The sequence below is a fragment of the Pinus tabuliformis genome, chromosome Q, assembly GCF_031772625.1.
Source record: "Pinus tabuliformis cultivar Carrire ecotype Pingquan chromosome Q, CPIR1, whole genome shotgun sequence".
NCBI lineage: Eukaryota > Viridiplantae > Streptophyta > Pinopsida > Pinales > Pinaceae > Pinus > Pinus tabuliformis.
The window spans coordinates 223,816,651-223,829,429 of record NC_142296.1 but is presented as its reverse complement, the minus strand read 5'-3'; positions in this window follow the sequence as shown (position 1 = coordinate 223,829,429).

Here is a 12,779-nt window from a genome sequence, read left to right as displayed (position 1 = left end):
GATAGTATAAGATTACTCCTTGATAGAATCTTTGATGAGAGAGAGCTTGCTTTACAAACCCTTTTGAATATGATGACAATGTTCTTCAATCTAGCCTTCCTTAGTCTTTGAAAAGCTTCCACTCCTTAGGGGATGGATGAGTGATAATCTCGGAAATGATTTTAGGGTTTTGGTCTTTCTTTCTACTTCATCCTTGATGATGATTCCAAGATTCTTGCTAAAGTAGATTTCTTCGATCTAGGGTTTTAGTATGATGAAGATCTTGATCTCTTGCCTGGTATTCTTTGTCTCGATTAGATGCCCCTTCTTGAATTTAGCACCTTAGCTCTGATGCCATGTTGATAAATATAGGGCATCAAAATATTGATGATTTCTATACTTATGATAATTGCTTGTGATAGTATTTTTACTTCTTGATTATGATATTCTCTTCTTGATTTATTATTGTGTTCTTTTCATCAAGACAATTACCAAATCATGAACAATAAAGAGATAAGAGACATAGTATATAGGCTTGTCATCCAGGGTCAAAACCTCTCACTCTTTGAGAGGAAAACCCAAACAAAATTCTTCTTATATATTTTCAATTGATGAATACCAAGACCATGAAAAATACTCTTGACACTAGAGTCCTCCCAATACCAACTCACTAGCCTCCTCTTGAACCCTACTCTTCCTCTTCTCCTTCTCGGTTTCCTTTAGAATTTCAACCTCTCCTCGTCATTCTACAACTCCTTTCTTGACAATAGAAACCCTAGATCAGATTTTCCACTTGAATAGACTCCTTCTTGAAAGAGATTCTTTTCCTCTCTTACTCGGCTTCCTATAGCGAATATTTCCAGCCAAACAAGAGCACTTAGGTATGAATGCAACCTTTGATCTATCCTAGCCAACTTCAGTCCTACAACTTTCACACATGTGAGGGTAATCTAGCCCAAAACATTCTTCCAATGATATCCCTTCCTTTCACTATCCTTCCTTCATCCGTCGCTGCTCTTTAGGGTCCTTCTTAGATGATTTTCATACTTATGATGATAGACTTGCTTCACCGAATTGCTTACTTCCAAATGAGGATGAGCATGGGTATATATAGTTGTTGGTCCATGTCCATTAGGCTGACATGATCCCTAGAGTAGGCTGACTTCATCTTCTAGAATTATTCCTTCGTTGTAAGCCGACTTGTGTGAGGGCTAGTGGAAAGGTCTTGGAAGGTTCCTTACAAATACAATTATGACTCTTTATAATGTGTAACATGCCTTCATTACATGGCAATGAATCTTTAGATATTTATGAATATATGACAATATCCCTAAGGGCTCTCAATGGGAGCCTATACTAAAAATAAAATCTCTTGATAATGAAACCCATGATGCAAGCATTAGAATAATTTTATTTTTGTTCTTTACATTTATTACATAAAATTAAAATTACATGTCATTATGAAGACCAAACCTAGTTACACTTTTCAACACTCTCCCCCGCAATATTTCTAACAATATACATGTAATAAGTTTTGACATGGAGCAAAAGAATGCAAGAAAAAGACAATGAATTCATACAGACAACAAGTAGAATCCCTCCAAAGCAAGAAACTAGAAAAGAATGTTGCTATCAAAAGACCCGAAAAAGATGGATACATTAGATCTCCTCATTTTAAGGAGAAGGAAGAGGAACAAATAAGGTGTGGCATTTCTCTATGTGAATTTGAAGAAGAATATTAATGGTGCATTGGTAGCGGATGCTCTCATCACATGTCTGGAAATAAGAAAAAAATTATCTCCCTCAAGAAAGACAAGAGTGGGAAGGTTATTCTTGGAAATAATGCACCTGCAAAGGTACTAAGAAAGGGTAATGTTGATCTTTATGTTAAGAATATAGAAGAATCTAATGTGTTATTGGTTGAAGGGATAAAGAAAAACATTTTAAGTGTAGGCCAAATAGCTGATAAAGGACATGTAATTGTATTTACATCAACTAGATGTAAAATTTTAGAAGAAGACACTGGAAAATTTATAGAAAAAGGATTAAAAAATGCAAATAAATTATATGTACTAAAAAATAGGAGGCCTAGATCCTCTTCTTTAGATTCAGAGTAAAGGGAGAAAATACCCACTGCAATCTATTATATCTGATGATTATTTCTAAAAGGACTACAAAAGTACAGGTGGAGTAGTTCATAACTTGATGATAATCAAGTCCACAGGATCAGTGGTGCATGATCTTAGGGGGAGCTATGCATGTGTACCTTGATGATGATTTTAGATGTCGCTATATTATTCTTTTGGTGATGTTTATGCTACTAATTTTGCATTTGTTAAATTTGTTTTGATCAAGAAATATATGACATGTTCAGGGAGGGTTGTGACTAAGAAAAATATAGCATTTTACAGTCTACACATGCTTCATATGAAGGACAATCATGTATGTACATTGTTCTTAAGTTAGACATTCTCGTATGTTTCTTTGTGGTGACAAGGAAGTGGCAGAAATTCAGGGGGAGCTCCTCATATGATTCCATCAGTTCATGGTTGGCATTATGGTTCTGACATTGGTTTGTTGTAGTTTGTTGATGATTTCCATATCTTGCATATGAATGAATGAAAGGATATTGGATCATGATGAGTTTATGAATTGTTGAAAAATATTATTACTACTCTTTTTTATACTGATTAGGATTGGTGATGAAGAGTTAACACTGGTTTAGGGGGAGAATCTTCTATGCTTCCAATGGTTCATTTTTGGCATTATGGTTTCTGATGAGTCCATGGTTATTGTTGTTATGATAAGTCTTATTACACTTTTGTTCTTCAATGCATTGATTACTATTGGAAGATATATATGTTGTTGTCATTATGTCAGGAGTTATAAATAATGCATATATACTGCTTGGGTTGTGTATGGTGAAGCTATTGATGGTACCTTAATATTGTTGTTGTTGTATAGATCAGTCTTTGTGACGCACTTGATGAGGAGGATATATATCATTCTTTATACTATGGAGTGTTCATTTATAGACGTGTTGTTGATCAATCTTATTCTACTTAATGGCTTGTGATGTTGGAGGTCTTCTTTGTCTTCACATATGTTATTTATGGAAAACTATCAATGAGATATCCTATGCTGTTGTTGATGGATGTCTTGAATTTAAATGTATGCCTATGTATCATCATTTTTTGATGTAATGGGCATGAGGAGACCCATTATTTTCTAGCATGTATTGTAAACATTATGAAATTCTGTAATGTATGGGGTATTGGATGTCAAAGGCATGTATAACATTGTTTCTTTGGATGATTGATGTAAACTTAGGTCCATAGAGTCATTGTTTATGGGAGAGGTCATATTTACTTATGGATAGCCATGTAATTGCTTCGTAATGCCTTGTACTACATTGCATATATCTAGAAGGTCCAATATATGCTCAGGAGGATCTTGGTCAGTATGCAAAATTTCATGGTTTAAATCAACATAACAAATTTATTGTGTTGAGCATGATAGGGGGAGTATTTCTCTCAGCTTGGTTCTGCCCTTTGCCCTTGATGTCAAAGGGGGAAATAAGTCTTGGAGTTTTATAGGAGGCTTCCATCAAGTCCAAAGGGGGAGATTGTTGGAATTATGGCTAATACGTTTTCCTTGATGTCAACCTGAATGTCAACATGTGTTTTCCTTGATGATTACAAAGATTTATTGAACTATTGCAAATGTCATGAATGTTGGTACATGTATTGTAGAGGATAAGGATGAGTATTAGAAACTTAGTCACAAGATGCACAAAAATATGAAGTTCACAAAACTATACACGACTCTAATGAAGAAAAGTCACAGACATACATAGGTCTTATGAACAATACTCATGTACATGACCAAGAGCATGGAAAATAAAAAACCGTGAGTATTTCCCATGGTAATATCCCACAATTTTGTGTCGGAAATGTCTATTTGATCCCGTCAACAATTACGACAACAAAACAAAGGGATTTTCTTGTGCTATTGGCAAGGAAAAAGGCTATACAAGGAGAAGGAGATTGAGCATTAGAGTGTGTGCATTGAATGTATTATTCATGTGTGATATGATTTGGAACAAGGGTGCACCAAGGAACAAGGAGAAGAATCAAATCCAAGGGATTTGAATATGTATTGGAAAACTAATGAATATGCTTGTTTTTCTAACTAATGTAGGATAAATCATCATAGCAGAACTATGATATGAATACTATATGCAAATATATGATTTGGCTATGTATGCAGAGGAAAATATTAGGGTGTTGATTTGATAGTGTAATGTTGTGTCTGACATGATGGTTATGCTAGGAAAAAGACTATATTTGCAGAGGATTTAATGAGAAATGTTTTGAGATCCGTACACAGGTTGTATTCTTGAATATTGTGTACATACACAGATCTACCCCATAACAACTATGTATGTATTTTGAGTTAATAAGTGTTTTATTAATGCTTGATCTCGGTTGTTGATAGTTGTTTTTGCTACCGAGTAATGTGTATGATGATGGTAGATTTTATTTGAACATATAGAATGAATTGTCTTTGGTATTCGGTGATCTAAGATCTGTACGTGGGTATTATGAAGAAAAGACGTGTATTACGCATATCCCCTTAATGACAATTGCGTATATGTTCTAACTTGAATATGGAAAGAATGGTATTGCTTGGTTATGATAATGAATGAGTCTTGTTTGCTACTAATTTTCAAGGATGTCTTTATCAATATATTTTATATGGTATTGATGAGAAAAGAGTTTGACTTAAATTTGGATTGGTATTACAGTGATTTGGTTGTAGAAGGGTGTTTAGTATTTTGGTTTGAGCAATGAGTGATTGCAAAAATATTGGTATATTGGTATTCATTATTCAATGTTTGGTTTCAGAGTGGTTATTGGTATTTGGTGATTGAGCATATTGTTGGGTGTGGGTCTAGTTTGAAAATTTGATGAAAAGTTTCCTACAGGTTTTTATGGTTGATTGATAGGTGGATCCAATGTCAAATATTATGAAACATGGTCCACAAGGGTGTTTAGGGTTAGATCCTTTAATGAGGGAGTTAGAGCTTCCTTCCAAGGAGTCAGAGCTTCCTTTTGGTGGTAGACGGTAAAATTGTTTAGGGGGTAGAAGCTTCCTTACGATAAGAGCTAGTAAAATTGATCAAGGAGTAGTAGCTTCCTTCTAGTTTAACCTAGAGAAACTAGAGGTTGTAGCCTCCCGGAGGTAGGAGCCTACGTACTGGTAAGAGTTTGTGCCAATACAAGATGTAATAATATTTTATTTATAATAAGAAAAAATACAGAGATGATGAGAATGATGGTTTTATAGCAAATTGGGTTTCCACCTAAAATATTAGTGACCCTATGTGTTGATGTGTTGATTACGTACTATGCTTTATTTGCTCATGGTTAACGCATATTGAATAAGTAATAGAATAATGATTGATGAAAACAAGAAACTTACAAATACATTATTTATGTTCATAAAGAATGCATACATACATTAGTTACTTAAGTAGAATTCATGTACATAATTATGAATGTGCAATTAAAGAATTAATGGGAATGAAATACTAATTCACCCCCAAACCCTCAGTATTTCTAACATCATTTTTCTAGAAATTTCTACATGGTATCTAAGATTGTTGTGAATGAGATCACTCTAGAGTAAGAGGAAGCTTACATTTCAACTGAATATTACTTGGGAAAGGTGATTGACATTGTTGAGGTTGTTTGTTTTCAAACCCTAGGATGCTTGGTAGGAGCACCTTGACCCTCAAAAGGGTTTTATCTACTTCATATACTACTTATTTTTACATTTCATTCTTGTTCATATGTGTGAGGTGATTCTCATAATTAAAGAGTGTGACATGTTGGATGGAGCTTCCTATTTTGTTCCATAGAAGTTTAGAATTCGGTTGCTTACGGAGGAAATTGATATATAGGAGCATGTTATGAAGGAAATTCTAGAACTTGTCGACCCAAAATAATTGGTTACTCATCGAAAAAATGAAATCAAAGTAAAGATAATCATTATTGATTATGAAAAGGATCACTTCATCTCACACATTTTAGAGAAGAAGATAGGTATGGAAATGTTTGATGAAGTAGATGTTATTCATCTCATTGGGAGGATGAAAAATGGTAGCAAGAAAGGATTCAAGAAGAAGGATGGTACATAGGTAGAAAGGAGGACTTGAATAAGGTTATGTGATTTTGATGTCATGAGATGGGACATTACATCATCAAGTGTCCACTGAAGAAGAACATAAACTATATGAAACAAGTTTCAACTAGGACTATAGAAAGTGGTGAGAATATTAGCTCTCAATTTGAGAATTCTCTTTCCATGATTTATTTCTAGTCTTCTACCACTGTGTTTAGTGTTGGATGATACATAGAAGAAATACCTTTGAAACGCATGACATATGATAGGCCTTTATTAAGTGGGATCTAGGGGTAAGAGGGAGGGATGATTGTGGAGCTTGGTAATGATGCCAAAAATCATATGAGAGGAATCAATTCCATTTTCTTTCAAATGCCTTTAGGTGATGTCCTTGAGTTGAGCGATATTTTATTAGTTCCTAGTTTGAGGAAAAAGTCACTTTCAAGAAATATGTGAAATAGAGAGTCTATTTTGAGGGATGATAGTGCACCTTTTATGGTTGTAGTTTGGCTAGTCCAAGCATTTTGGATAGAAGGGGGAGGAGTTGAAGTATTTACAAGTTACTTGCTGCTCCAATGTCATGTGTGCATTCCAATGAAAAGTTAGATTATTCTTTTAATATTCACAAGGATTGAGCACATGTAGGAGTGCCTAGATATTCATTGAGGGTTAATATACTTTTTGGAGAGATTCTAGTCATATTGCATTGAGTTCTTCCATTTGTGAGCCTTCCAACTGTCTTGAGGAGAAGAAGTGTGATACCTTGATGGAGGATTTTGACAAGATTGATTTTAGGTTTGTAGTTTATGGGAATATTGTAGAGTATAGGGACATGGTTGATGGATCCTATTAGATAGATCAATTTTCCCATTTTCTTTAGAATTATCTTAGGATATGGATCCAAGAGGCAATTGATCCCAAATTGGTTTGGTTGAAAGCCCCTTGAACAAGACTTGATTCTTAATGTTGATTTTCTGGCTAGATTGCATTAATAGGCTTGAATCTAATTTGAATATTAAACTTTCGAATGTGTTGATAGTCTATAAATTCATTACTTAATACATTCAATGATCATAATTGCAGATATAACATGCATAATAAAACATCAGACATTAGATCAATCACATATGATAAGAGATCACCGAGTTGGTAATAGTGTTCACCCAATGTGGGCTACGTCTCTGAGCTCCACTCAACTGTATAACTGCTTCATTAGCTTCTCTTCAGTAAGAATTCTCTTCTTTGTCAGTACAAAATGATGGAAGTATCACTTCAAGCAGCAATTCCTCTCCTTGTAAGAGATTTTCTCCAAAGAGATCTCACATTAAGTGGCAATGTATCTCCTACAAAGAGACATTATCCATTAGCTGAACTATCACTTCAAGTGGCAAGATGGCCCTTTCAGCATCGTACCATCTCTATTTGTGTGTATAGGCTCACTTCAAGTGTCAAAATGGACCTTTCAGCATCACACCATCTCTATTTGTGTCTATAGGCTCACTTCAAGTGTCAAAATGGCCCTTTCAACGCCACATTGTCTCAATTTACATGTATAGGCTCAAACAAAGAATTCCCTACAATAATTCAGATCTCACTGCCTTGTTGTAGCATACAAAGACTATATAGAATCAACAAGTATGTATTCTCCCTTTTACAAATCTTAAAAAGGGAAAATCAACAATAAATGAGACTTACATTGGTTTTCATGCCAAAACACTCAACCAGAGGCTCAAAACTTTGGAAACACAACACCAACATGTATGTCTTGTCATTCTGCAACTTTTGATTGTAAACATGACCGACTTCTAATAAGTGCATCTATGTCTCGAAACTTGTGCCAAACCTTAATGACACATATGGGATTTTAACCATGAGCCTTCAGATCCACTGCTCAAAATTCAACAAACACAACACCAATAGGTTCGTCTTGTCATTCTACAACTTTTGATTATAAACATGAGCAACCTCTAAAAAGTACATCTTTGTCTCAAATTTCATGCCAAGCATTAATAACACGTGGGATTTTAAACACGACACCTTAGATACGTTGCTCATATCCATATTATGTATACACTAGTGGAATCATCTCAAGAAATCGTGAAGAATGACTATAAACACCATATGGTTTTGTCTCTATCACTTCTGGACCCCTCTAGGCTCCACTGCCTCGTAGATTGTGCCACACAGACTGAACCTCTTCATTAATTATAAATGAGTGGAAGCACATTGAGTGATAGAGGATTCTTGAATATGTACATATTTCCAGTCCCAAAAATTGGTGTCATATTATTCTGTAGACTTTCATCTTTCAAATTTGGCATATTTATGCCTCGAATATTGGGTACATATTTAATACTAGCTAGTGACCCATTGGGTACATTTACAGTGTATTTGATATGGACTGTGATTCATATGTCACATTAGGAGGGGGTTAAATTCATACTTAAATTCACACTGCTTTTTTATCTCCCCTGGAGATTTAAGTGTCCTTTCATTTTATGGTTTCAATTTACTTGGGTGATAGTTGGTTTGCTTATGATGTAGACATCGGGTTTGGACATGCATTTTCCTGATTCCCCATATCAATAGGAATTGATTCAGGTCACTTCGAAGACTGAGTCTCTATAAGCTGAATATTTGTTGGGGATTTCGACGTGAGGTCAGTCCCATTCAAAGAATGCCGGTTCTAGTCATCATGGGTTTTTGCACTAGGCATGTCAATGGTGGTTAGCCACCGAATTCAACATATCTTGAAGTTGGTCTTACACATTGTGGATGGAATAATAAGGCAGTGAAGGATTTTGTAGTCATTCATGAACTGATCTTTGGTAGGGATGTATTTTGGGATACGGTGTCGTGCCTTTAGAAGGGAGCTCTTGTTGGTGGATGGGCATTTTCTAAAATGGATGGGTTGAAGATGAAAGCATGGGTTGATCACCACTAGGAACCTATTGTTCATTACAATCCAAATATTAGTATGTTGATCAATAATTGGTACTATTTTCACTTTCTTCATCCAGAGGACGCAAATAAGATTATGGATTTTCCATGGATTTAATGGCTGAGTTTTTTGTGTTTGCAGAATTGGTATGTGGCTTTTAATCCCATCACAAAGATATCACATAGGAAATTGATTTTGGTGAAGCTCCTGAGACTTCCCTTGGAGATGTGGACTCGACATAAAAAAAATTAGTTTCCTGGATGATCATAATTTATGTGGGTTGGATAAGCACATTTCTTAGGTTTTTAGTGGAAATGGATTTTTCTGGCGGGCTACCTGCAGAATTGGATCTCATTTGGGGTGATATGATAGCTCGTTAAACAATTTACTATTGGGGGATCCCATTTATATGTCTTGGATGCCATCAAACGAGCCATGTGATCACAAAATTTCCTTTGTGGTTTGGGGGTCCCTCATATGTTCACAAGGTGATGTATTGTCCGCGGAAGATGCGTCGGGATGGGACCTCATTGGTTGGTTTTGGGGCAGAAGATCCAAAATTTTTTGTACATCATTCCTACATAGGTACTAAACATGCCATTGTTTCCAATTTTCCCTCTACTGAATTTCTTGAATGTGGTGTTGATAAATTGGTTTGTGAAAATCTTGTCAATAAACCTTTGGATATATTGGCTAGACATAAAACTTTGGATAAAAATATTGTGATTAGATCCAGATCTTGGGTGTATTATCCATTTTCAAAGCTCTCCTAGATTTTGGGACTTGTCCTCCTGTTAGTGAATTTATGGTCTTCGAGGATTCACTAGTGGGTGTGGACATGACCTGCGAGATGTGACCATTAGACGTCCTTTGGAATATAACTCCCCTATGATATTTTTTGGCACTTATATGGGCTCAATATCACCTATAAATTATGTTGGTAGTGACATTGAGATTCTTAGGCATAACCCATCTTTGAACATTAAGCCATTATCAATATACTCTATTGTGGTTTCCCTACATTGTCTACCCATTAGCTTGGTTTCCATGAGGAATGTCACCATCAAAAGAGGCATAGGGGTAGGCTAAAAGAGACACATCTAGGGACCCTAATCCATTTGGCCTTTCATTAAATTTCTTGAATTGTTCATATACTCATGAATCCCCTCCCCTTGCCAAATTTGATGTACGGGTACTTAGATATTTTATTCCCTTAGATATCATTCCTCCATGAAGATTATGTTTCTTAATATTCGAGGATTTGGGAATACCCATAAATGGAATTCACTTATACACTTGATTGTATAACATAGACCTATTTTCATATTAATTCAAGAAACCGTGGCTAAGGGGGTAGAGGTTCGTTCATATTTTTTGAAATTATGTCCGGGATGGAAATTTTACTCGATTGATGCCCTCGGTCTCTTTAGGGGTCTGATAGCTTTATGGGATCCACACATCATTAATTTTGTGGCATTTAAATAGTTTTTTGGCATATTACTAATGGTATTCTCATGGGGATCAATGGTTAGATTTCAAATTTTAAATGTATATGCTCCCTACAATTCCAAAATGGATTTTTGGAATAGGCTAGATAAATGTGGGTTGTTGAAGATTGGGTCCCTTATAGTGGTTGGGGATTTAAATTTTATTATCTTTGTTGATGAGATATAGGGATCGCGGAGTAAAATGGATCCATTAGGCAGTTATTTTAAGGATGTTATTGGGAAAAACCACCTCATGGATATTCATTTGATTCCTCTTATTCCTACTTGGAGGAATTGATGCATAGGCTAGGATGGGATTTCCAAATGATTGGATCAGTACTTATATCATGAGACATTAATAAAATAGTTTGGTATGATGTGTTCATGAGTCAATTCCCTGATGTTGTCTGATCATTCTCCAATATTTTTATAGTGGAATGGTGAATGTGTATGAAAGGGTATCCCCTTAAAATTTAATCATGCATGGTTAAAAGATAGTGAATTCGAGAAATTGGTCAAAGATACATGGAAAAATTTTGAATATCAAAAATATATTCCTAGGATGGATGTTGTTAGTCTAAAATTAAAGGAGCTAAAGAAGGCAGTTAGAAGGTGGGAAAGAGAAGAAAAAAATAGAACACAAAAAATTACTTGAGATTTATTAGGCTTTTGAATTGATATTGGCCCCCACAAATCTTGGTTTCTTCTCCGATGCTAAAAAAAGGGCCTTGTGGTATAGAATATAGGAAGCCCCCACAAATCTTGGTTTCTTCTCCGATGCTAAAAAAAGGGCCTTGTGGTATAGAATATAGGAAGTGAAAGATATTAAAGCAATAGGAAGAGGAATGGAGACTAAACAATCGTGCCATTTGGATTGTTGGGGGCAATAAAATCACACAAAAAATCATAATTTTTCCACTAAGAGAAGGAGAGACAACACTGTTTGGGTCTTGACAGACGAAACAAGTAGGCATATTTATAACAAAATAATTTACATAAGTGTTATAGGAATTTTTGGGCACTGCAACCCCAATCAATTATGTCCATAAACCAAGGGCTCCTAAGTCCCTAAAAGTGTTGTTCCAACCCCTAAGAGAACAAGGTCAACTAATTACATCATCTCCCATAAGTCCTCCATGAAAAACTACTCAGAACTGGTCAAAACTGGACCATCTCACCTGCTCCATGGTCAAAGTGAGCTGCATCCCACCTAAATGCACATGGGAGGTGCGATGCATACTAAAAAGCCCTTCTATGGGGTGCGATGGGCGAGAGTGGACAAATGGCAGAGTCAATTTGCGAGGTGGAGGATCATGGAATCTTCCAAGAAACTTCTCCTGTGACACTTGCCTCTCTACATTCACCCAGGGATGAGTAAGAGATCATCAATCTCCAAGTGGAATCAAGAACTATCAGAGAGAGGAAACTAATCAAATCTCAGAAGCTGACTCACCCCCCTTGCAAACATCTATATATGGATCCCTCATCGCAGAGATCCAAAGGCTGGAATTTTGTATCTTGTAAGGAAGTGCTGCTGGTTTCTTGGTGTAACATCATAGTGTTGGGTGATCTAAGCTTTTCATGAGGTGAAGAAGGGCTTTCTTGCTAAGAGGATGATGCTGGGTCAGAACAATTGGTTGTAATCCTCTTTGCTATTCTTGATATTAATAAAGTTATTCAAGTTTTCCTCCACATTCTTGTATGATTGATGATATATGCATTTGTGTGGTCAATATATATCTGGTCCTATATTGTTTATGATAGTAGATCTCTGTTCATGGATAGTGTTATGCTGCTTTGATTCCACAGGTTCTCTTTGGAGCTGGGTAGACGAGGAAGCGAGTGGCAAAGATCTATCAGAAGGGAGAGGAATCAAGCAAGGAACCAAGCGCAAGATAGAGGTTGGTCTCCTTTGTTCCCCTCTTATCTACTTCTCATAAAGGAAAACGAAAGTAGTTTTAGTTTGTTTGTTTCTAAGATAGCTACCAGTCTTAGTGGGACTAGCAGCTCTGCATAGACACTAGATTTCCCGATAACAAAATGGCGACTCCACTGGGGAGCAAATAGATTGTTTGTTTCTTTATATTTGCTTGCTTTCTAAACTTACAGACGGAGCCTAAAGTCAAGCCAGCTAGCCTTCGAACTGCATTTGCTATGCAAGTGCAAAGTAGATCAATGCTGCTTCA